Consider the following 10,590-nt stretch of genomic DNA (forward strand, 5'->3'; position numbering starts at 1 on the left):
ATATATATATATATATATATATATATATATATATATATATATATATATATATATATATATATATATATAGGGTTAGGTTCATTTGAGACCACCTATATTTTGTGAGACCGTGAGACGCATTTTTTTATTTATTTTTATTTTTTTTAGTTAATTCATGTTCCGAAAATAATATTTAAAAAAAGAATTTTTTGACTTTTCTATTTGTTTTGCATTTTAAAATTATTTTTAGAATATGTACAGTGTAATATTCTATTTAGAATATTTTACGTATTTTTAAAAAAAATAGAATTTTTTTTATTTTTTATTTTTTTTAGTTAATTCAAGTTCCGAAAATAATATTTAAAAAAAGAATTTTTAAAATTTTCCATTTATTTTGCATTTTAAAATTATTTTTTAGAATATGTCAGTGTAATATTCTATTTAGAATATTTCATGTATTTTTCAAAAAAAAAAAACGGAATTTTTTAATTTTTTTTTTATTTTTTTTATATATTTTTATATTTTTTTAGTTAATTCAAGTTCCGAAAATAATATTTAAAAAAAGAATTTTTGGATTTTTCCATTTATTTTGCATTTTAAAATTATTTTTAGATTTGGTATCACGGTCTCACAAAATTAGAATGGTTTCAAATGAACCTGAACATATATATATATATATATATATATATATATATATATATATATATATATATATATATATATATATATATATATATATATATATATATATGGGAAAAGTGAATATACCCCTAAGGGTATATAACATTAAGTACCCATTTATATAAACTACGTAGTTTTGATAAGTGATTTAATAAAAAAAACAAAAAAGCGATTTCCATATGCGTTTCTTTATTCAGTGGCAATTTCCATACGTGATTTAATTGCACTATTCTTTTTGATCGACGCCTTCCATAATACCTGAGAAATCGGAATTACAAGATAAAACGTTTTCAATTCAATTGCCATACGATCACAAAAAGGATTTCAAAGAAATCGAAATTACAAAAAAGATTTTAAAGAATTCGGAATTACAAGTTATTGTAATTCATAACAAAAAAAGTAAAGTTATTTTAATTCATAACAAAAAAAGTTTATGTTCACAGAGAGAGAGATCACAAAGGGGTTGGCTATCACAAATTATGATGACATACTCCATTACCAAATCATGCAATACAAAATTACAAACCACCAATACATCGTAATCACTTAGATCAGAAAAGCGTGTCATGTAGCTAAAATTTCATAAAACATATGATTTGAGAAACCTTATGAATTTTTATTTGTTAGTACGTTGTCACATTCTTATTAGTTTAATTAAGAGGGAGTTTGGGACAACTCCAGCAATTATTAAATAAATAATTTCGTGAGATTATTATTTGTAATTCAAATCAACCAATTTTTTTACAAAAAAAAAAAAGGTATCCTTCATTTTTATATAGATAATCTATTTATTATTATTTTTTTTGTTTTTTTTTTTTAAACCCAACTCAAAATAAAAATGGATTTTATTTATAACTAATAAATTAATTTTCAAGTTTATAAAATATATAGACATTTGTATTATTTGAAAAATACCAAAAATATTTTATATCGTTGTAATTTCTATGTTAATTTTAAAAATAATATTAATATTAATCTCTCTTTATAGATAAAAGATGTTTATATTTAATCTCCATTGTTTATTTTTTATTAATAAACATAAAATTAAATAAACAACCAAATGTTAGGACACAAATTATAAAGCCATAAGGTGGCACGAAGCGGGCAATGCCTAATTGTGTTATTATGACGTGAACATGGAATACCGGCGTTATGACGCCTTAAACACCGCCCCCATTTTGCGTTTTCCGGTGTTATGGCAAAAGGCGTTACCACAATAACGCAACGTAACGTTCGTTTTTTGGGTTTGGATTGGCTGGAACGGTTATATTTTCGACCGTTTGCAAACGGTCATACTTAGAAACCAAAAAAAAAGTTCCTTATTATTTTCACAATGTATAAATACTCAAAATTTATATATATTTCACCTTCTTCATATTTTCACGAAACACTTTCAATAATCTCCATTTCTTTCAATTTTTATAATTTTCATTTTACCTTCATACTCTATTTTAATTATAAAATGGATCATTTTGATCCATTCCATCCATACAATCATGATATTGATGAGGATAACATGTTCGTGGGTATGATTTATCAATATGTTACCGATATGATACCGCCAGATCCAGCTCCACTACTGACCAGACGTGCGGAGTTGAACAAAGATCGTGAAGAGGGGCATAAACATCTAGTACATGATTATTTTGCGGATAATTGTGTCTACCAACCAAACGATTTCAAAAGAAGGTTTCGCTTGCGGAAAAATGTATTTCAGCGAATAGCCAATGCAATGGAAAACGGGTAACGTAATTGCAGTTATTTTCTATTTTAATATATGTTGTAACGCCCCGTTTATTTAAATAAATTAATAGATATAATTCCCTGACTAATTTGTAAAGGAATTGAAAGGGTAGGGTTTAAATGGTAACTTATAGACTTCTTTTGAAGGAATTTCATGGAGGAGGGGCTAAAGTGGTCGTTATGGCAAAGATTTGGTGGGGGACGGGGTATATAGCTTCGTTACCAGTCATGCCCTAGCCCCAAGCCTCTTATGTTGCAGCCGCCATCGTCGGGATTCTCCAGCCATCGACCTCATCCTTCTCCGATGTACATCGCCGCCTTCCTCGTCTGTGAAGCCATAGAAACAAGACCACGGTGTGGCCGCCATCTCTCTCCTTCGCGTCTATTTTCCGATCAGTTGAGGCCGCTAGCGACCACCGTGTCAATGGAACGCCACTGTGACTTCTCGATATCGTGGTTAGAAGAAGCGAAACCCACCTCTGGTAAGTACCTCAGTCGCCATACGTGAGCACCCCAGTCGTAGTCGCTTTTGGTTGCGTTTTTCCGACCAGCCGAGCCGCTGAGCGTAATAGCTTTTATCTCCCAGCAATGGCAGTCGACAGCGTGGCTTCCGGGTGTGTGTGAGTCGTCATCTTTCCGCCATCCTCCTCCTTCTTCTTTCGTTGTCGATGTTCAGGGTCCGACTAGACCGTTCGGCGTCGTTCTGACCACCCTTCGCCATCGCTTTCCCAACAGACGAGTGGCCGCCGCCACTCCGAGCAACCGATGTACGACGCTGCTGCCGCCTCTCCGGATTTCTGTCATCGCCAAGCACCACCAGGTGGTGGTTGTGCTATTTTTCCAAGCATATAGGTGGGTGTGTGTGTGTTATTTCAGTGATGTATGATTAAGATTGGTTGATCGGAAAGCCAGGAATAGCCACCGCCACCACCGTGAGGTGGTGGCTGCCGCCAAGCATCGCCGCCGGCCACCATGGTGTGGTTGTGTGTGTAGTTAGCTTAGTTAGTGTGTGTGTGTGTGTGTGTTAGTTTTGGAGTAAAACTTGTAATTGTAATTAGCTTGGATTATTAATGAAAATAATAATAACCACCACCGTAAGGTGGTGGCCGCCGCCGTAAGCCGCCATAGACCACCACTACCCGAAGTGGTAGTGGGTGGTGCCCCTCAAGCAAAACCCTAATGGACCTTGCCAAAACCTTAATGGGCTTAAAGATTTACTTTGGGCCTATGGATTGGGCCTTGGGCTTGGGTAAGCCAAGCTAGGGGTAATGTAGTAATTATCCAAAGCATGTATTTTTAGTTGTGTGTTAGAACCCAATTATTAATTGGGTGTTATTTGGTGTTGACAGTTCGGGAATCTGTCAGCCAGCAGCTGGGGTGGTGTCTGCGGGACTTCAGCAGTGTGAGGTGAGTTTCCTTCCAGTAGGAACGGGTCTAAGGCCACAATGCCGGCCCGTTTAGTAGCAGTAGTTTCCGGACTTGGGTCCGATGCAGTTGTTAGTTTGTTTGATGCCTTCGTGGCTCAGACAAGATTTATGTGTTAAGTGTTATGGGCTACGGCCTGACGTACTATGCAGTATATAAGTTTATGATCATGTGTGTTATGCTATTTGATATGTGTTTTGCTATGCTATGCTATGCCCAGTCAGTTTCGGACTTCGGTCCGATGCAGTTAGTTCCGGACTTCGGTCCGATGCTGTTAGTTCCGGACTTCGGTCCGATGCAGTTAGTCCCGGACTTTGGTCCGATGCAGGGGACAAGGTCCCAGTCAGTTTCGGACTTTGGTCCGATGCAGTTAGTTCCGGACTTCGGTCCGATGCAGGGGACAAGGTCCCAGTCAGTTCCGGACTTCGGTCCGATGCAGTGGGCAAGGCCCAATATGTGTTTATATGTTATTGTATGGTATGTGGTAGTTTGGGGGAGCTCACTAAGCTTCGTGCTTACAGTTTCAGTTTTGGTTTCAGGCACTCAGTTTTCAAAAGAGGAGCTCGGGAAGATTGCAGTGCACACACCATTTGTTCAGCCTGGGATGTTCATACTCTGATATATTTGACAATTGTTATAATATTTTGAGATACATTGCTTATGATTTCTATATGAGGTTTATTGACTATGGTTTTATCATTAAATTAAACGAAAATTTCAGACTGTGTTTTTGGGACGTTACAAGTTGGTATCAGAGCCTTGGTTTGAGGGATTCGGGCGCACTCCCGAGTGTGTCTGAACTCAAACTAAGGAAGTGGTACATAGTTTTCAAGAGAAAAACCATGGTTACAAAAGAATTTTGAGAAAAGAAAACAATTTTAGAAAAGTATAAAGAAAATAGTTTTAGAAAAAGCGAAAAGAGTTTTGAAAAGAGAAAAGGGTGTGGTGCATGCAATCAACCCAGCTCAAGTAAGTACTCCCAAATTACCCATACAAGTTTATGTTATGATTTTCAGTTTCAGTTTCAGTAGAACAACATGCTAGAATAGGACTAAGGATCTAGGAGGATGCCTTATGTACCTGCTATATGTGTTTCAGCTTTATGGGAATTGCATGCTACTATTGAGTAGACAGTAGTAGGATAGCCTGTTTAGGTTATGCCTGATAGTATGAGCCTAGCATTGTATGCTATTACAGTTTCTCGTTATGAGAATAGATTTGCTTGAGTAGTTTCCTGTGTCCGAATGCTGCTTGCTTTGTGCTTGTAGGACTTTGAGTGATGGGAGCTAGCCGTTAGGTGAATACGTCACGTCACATGTGATCAGGGTTGAATAATCTCAGTGTGTTGGATTTGGCACTATTGCGCAGCTCTTGTTTGAGTCTAACCGTTGTAGGGACGAGTCTTTTACTCGAAGGATTATCTGAGCCTCGTCACATGTGATGGTATTCAGGTGATGGCTAATTAGCATTACAGGAAGGCCTTCAGCAGCTGAGGACTAGATTGGATGGAGTCAGAGATTTCCCTAGGGCACGCCTAGGAAGGTAGTAGCAGAGGTTAGTAGCAGTAGAGTGACTTGGTGGAGTCGAGGCAGTTCTTGAGGAAAGTACAGATAGATGTGGAAGGTAGTATGGGCCCGTACTACTGAAAGCAGAGGATCCGTACTCGAATCAAGGCAGTCTGAGATGAATCCAGGGAACTCGTAGTGTGTGAGATCCCTCAAGTTTGGATGAGTATTGTGATGTTATTGATGACATGTTGTCGAGTATAGTGGCGCTACGTGGTAGACCAGATGGTAGTTCTGGTGTCGACAGGGGATCAGGCTCGGACTCTGGAGCCGGGGAGATTGATGATCAGATGAGAGAGTTCATTTCATCTGAGAATTTTGCGCAGTATCATTAACCAGACTCCTGTGATCCTTAGTACGATCAAGGAGGGCATTATAGAGATTTGTGATGAGAGGCCGAGTGCATTCTGCACTAAGATAACAGTCATGATAGAGACCCGTACGTTGATGTTTCGGGATTCCAGAGTTTGTGAGGCTTCAGATTGTCATGGGGGTTAGGGACCCCATTGTTAGCAGTAAATGGTTGGCAGATGTTGCCAACACTTTTAATACCAGACGTTGTCTCGAAAGGAGACAAGACCTGACTTACTTCCTGTCTCCTGAGGGATAGAGCACGAGATTGATAGGAAGAGGTTGGTAGTTAGTTGGGGGATGATGTGGTTGATGCTATGTCATGGGATGACTTCCAGACCAGATTTTGGGCAGAGTGTGCCCGGGTGATTGGGGCGCAATAGTTGGCGCAAGAGTTGTTAGATCTCTACCAGAAGACTGAGACTGTGGCAGAGATCACTGTCAAGCCTTAGGAAAGAGATTATATGGTACCACGGTATGCAACAGATGAGGAAATGAAGAAGGTAAGTTATCAGAACATATTGTAGAATGATAGCAAGGAGATTGTGAGTATCTCGGGGTGCGAGACCCTGAATGATATGAATTCTAGAGCTTGAGATCGGGATATGGACTTGGAGCACATTGGTAAGAGGGAACCAAATCAGTTGATTATAGTGAGGGGTCTCGGGAGGAGACCGTAGATTTCAGATTAGCTTTCGAGAGACCAGCAGGACCCGATTCGGTGCAGCACTTGCAAGAAACTGCACAAGGGAGCCTTTCGTTCCATCGGCTGAGTAAGTGTAACCCTAAGTTAACCTCAATTTATGTCTGAACTATATTTTTAAAAAAAGAGATGTCATATGCCAATTGCATACCGAGAAGCATTAGCGAGTAGTGATAGACCAATTCCGCAGATTACGGGATTGGGAAGTACGACATCATCTTGGTTTATTCCAAGACTGAGGAGCACCACGAGAAGCACCTGAGGGAGGTGCTAGAGACTTTAGGAGGGAGAGAATTTTCGCAAGGTTCTCAAATTGTGAGTTCTGATTGCACGGGGTGCAATTTCTTGGGCACCTTGTTAATCAGAAGGATATTCTATTCGATCCGGCCAAGATAGAGGTTGTGATGCAGTGGGAGATTCCGAGGTCTCCAATTGAGATTCGGAGCTTCCTGGGTCTAGCGGGTTATGACCGGAGATTTATTCGGGTTCTTGGAGGTGGTGTGATCCTTTGAACTGACTAGTGTTGAAACACTAGCAATGGTAAGTGTGGTTTATAGCATATTGGTCATGGGTGGTGAGAAGGATTGGGAATTCTTCCAATTTTGTGTGTTGTAGGGCATTAGCTGAATCAAAGTGGGGGAGAATCGCTCAAGGATTCAGAAGCAGGAGCAGTTTTGAGACTAGGATAAGTTTCGCATCTTTATTGGGAAGGAAGATAGCCCAAGCAGTTGTATGGTTTAAGGATAGTGTGAGATGGAAGTTCGGAAAAGTGTGCCAATAAAGAGATCACGTTCCCGTGGTGTTACTAGCAAGCCTTATGGAATCAGGTTAAGGATTCCAGTTAGGACACGAGTTCAGCTGAGTGCAGGGCAAGCGCGTGTTCAATCCAGCATCAGAGTGTTGTAAGTCTACGGGTGTAGTCGTAGCATTCACTAGCAGTCAGATAGTATTAGAGTGTTGTAAGACTGCGGGTGTAGCCGTAGCACTCACAAGATTAGCAGATAGTACTAGAGTGATGTGGGTCTGTGGGTGTAGCCGCAGCCTTCACTAGGTTGGTAGATAGCGTGAGTGCGTTGTTAGGATGCAGAAAGATCAGTAGTACCCACCAGTTCGGGTATAACAGTGAGGAAATGGAAATCCACGGATTGGGTTTCGGAATTTCCCAGACGGATGAGACCTAGTTAAGCCAGTGATAAGATTATAGAAGCGCCACTATAGAGATGAGAACAAGGAAGCAGTGGACTGCTTAAGGTCATTTATGACACGAGGCTACCAATGGTCATGTAGCAATCACTTTTAGCCTTGGGTTTGGTGACGTCAGGATTTGACGTATGGACTCGATCAGTTAGATCAGAAAGTTATTAGAGCCTCAGTGGCATGGTAACTAGTGGCAGCTAGTTCTAGAGAAGGAACTTGTTCAGAAGTCGTGTGAGGCGACTAAGTGGGAGTCATTTGGCTCAGCAGCCGGGCTGGAACCCGATATTTCAGATGAGTTGCGGAAAATTGAGACCCGGTAGGTCTCGGTAGATGTTGGGAAGCAGCCATGTGGCAGCATATAGTTTCAGACAGTTCAGTGTTCAGGCAGTTCAGTGTTCAGGCAGTTCAGTGTTTCAGGCAGTTCAGTGTTCAGGCAGTTCAGTGTTTCAGACAGTTCAGCGTTCAGGCAGTTCAGTGTTCAGGCAATTCAGTCTTTCAGACAGTCATGTGTTTCAGGCAGTTTAGTGTTTTCAGGCAGATCAGGGATTCAGACAGTTTTGGGTCTCCATCAGTGATGGTGTTTGAGGATCTCATGTATGATAAGTGTAAGAGATTGCTGAGTAATTCTTAGTCACCCTCTCCCCCGCGGGGTTTAGCTATAATGATTTAGTATGAGTGGTCTGTTAGGGATTCAGATCATCTAGAGATAGCAAACGTCAGACAGAGTACATGAGATCTTGTTGCGAGGGATTAGTTCGCCGGCAAATGTTAGGGCTTTGTGATGATTGGTCACAGCTACCTTGAGAAGGTTAGGGTGCGCCCAGGATGGTGATCATGTTACTTGAGTGGTTAGCGTGTAAGGTATGACAAGGATCGATTTCGACGACGAAATCTAATTTAAGTGGGGGAGAGTTGTGACGCCCCGTTTAGTTAAATAAATTAATAGATATAATTCCCCGACTAATTTGTAAAGGAATTGAAAGGGTAGGGTTTAAATGGTAACTTATAGACTTCTTTTGAAGGAATTTCATGGAGGAGGGGCCAAAGTGGTCGTTATGGCAAAGATTTGGTTGGGGACGGGGTATATAGCTTCGTTACCAGTCATGCCCTAGCCCCAAGCCTCTTATGTTGCAACCGCCATCGACGGGATTCTCCAGCCACCGACCTCACCCTTCTCCGACATACATCGCCGCCTTCCTCGTCTGTGAAGCCATAGAAACAAGACCACGGTGTGGCCGCCATCTCTCTCCTTCGCGTCTATTTTCCGATCAGTTGAGGCCGCTAGCGACCACCGTGTCAATGGAACGCCACTGTGACTTCCCGATATCGTGGTTAGAAGAAGCGAAACCCACCTCCGGTGAGTACCTCAGCCGCCATACGTGAGCACCCCAGTCGCAGTCGCTTTTGGTCGCGTTTTTCCGACCAGCCGAGCCGCTGAGCGTAATAGCTTTTATCTCCCAGCAATGGCAGTCGACAGCGTGGCTTCCGGGTGTGTGTGAGTCGTCATCTTTCCGCCACCCTCCTCCTTCTTCTTTCGCTGTCGATGTTCAGGGTCCGACTAGACCGTCCGGCGTCGTTCTGACCACCCTTCGCCATCGCTTTCCCAACAGACGAGTGGCCGCCGCCACTCCGAGCAACCGATGTACGACGCTGCTGCCGCCTCTCCGGATTTCTGTCATCGCCAAGCACCACCAGGTGGTGGTTGTGCTACTTTTCCAAGCATATAGGTGGCTGTGTGTGTTATTTCAGTGATGTATGATTAAGATTGGTTGATCGGAAAGCCAGGAATAGCCACCGCCACCACCGTGAGGTGGTGGCTGCCGCCAAGCATCGCCGCCGACCACCATGGTGTGGTTGTGTGTGTAGTTAGCTTAGTTAGTGTGTGTGTGTGTGTGTGTGTGTTAGTTTTGGAGTAAAACTTGTAATTGTAATTAGCTTGGATTATTAATGAAAATAATAATAATCACCACCGTAAGGTGGTGGCCGCCGCCATAGACCGTCACTACCCGAAGTGGTAGTGGGTGGTACCCCTCAAGCAAAACCCTAATGGACCTAGCCAAAACCTTAATGGGCTTAAAGATTTACTTTGGGCCTATGGATTGGGCCTTGGGCTTGGGTAAGCCAAGCTAGGGGTAATGTAGTAATTATCCAAAGCATGTATTTTTAGTTGTGTGTTAGAACCCAATTATTAATTGGGTGTTATTTGGTGTTGACAGTTCGGGAATCTGTCAGCCAGCAGCTGGGGTGGTGTCTGCAGGACTTCAGCAGTGTGAGGTGAGTTTCCTTCCAGTAGGAACGGGTCTAAGGCCACAATGCCGGCCCGTTTAGTAGCAGTAGTTTCCGGACTTGGGTCCGATGCAGTTGTTAGTTTGTTTGATGCCTTCGTGGCTCAGACAAGATTTATGTGTTAAGTGTTATGGGCTACGGCCTGACGTACTATGCAGTATATAAGTTTATGATCATGTGTGTTATGCTATTTGATATGTGTTTTGCTATGCTATGCTATGCCCAGTCAGTTTCGGACTTCGGTCCGATGCAGTTAGTTCCGGACTTCGGTCCGATGCTGTTAGTTCCGGACTTCGGTCCGATGCAGTTAGTCCCGGACTTTGGTCCGATGCAGGGGACAAGGTCCCAGTCAGTTTCGGACTTTGGTCCGATGCAGTTAGTTCCGGACTTCGGTCCGATGCAGGGGACAAGGTCCCAGTCAGTTCCGGACTTCGGTCCGATGCAGTGGGCAAGGCCCAATATGTGTTTATATGTTATTGTATGGTATGTGGTAGTTTGGGGGAGCTCACTAAGCTTCGTGCTTACAGTTTTAGTTTTGGTTTTAGGCACTCAGTTTTCAAAAGAGGAGCTCGGGAAGATTGCAGTGCACACACCATTTGTTCAGCCTGGGATGTTCATACTCTGATATATTTGACAATTGTTATAATATTTTGAGATACA

Source organism: Lactuca saligna, chromosome 5 (genome assembly GCF_052625555.1).
Source record: "Lactuca saligna cultivar CGN05327 chromosome 5, ASM5262555v1, whole genome shotgun sequence".
Taxonomy (NCBI): domain Eukaryota; kingdom Viridiplantae; phylum Streptophyta; class Magnoliopsida; order Asterales; family Asteraceae; genus Lactuca; species Lactuca saligna.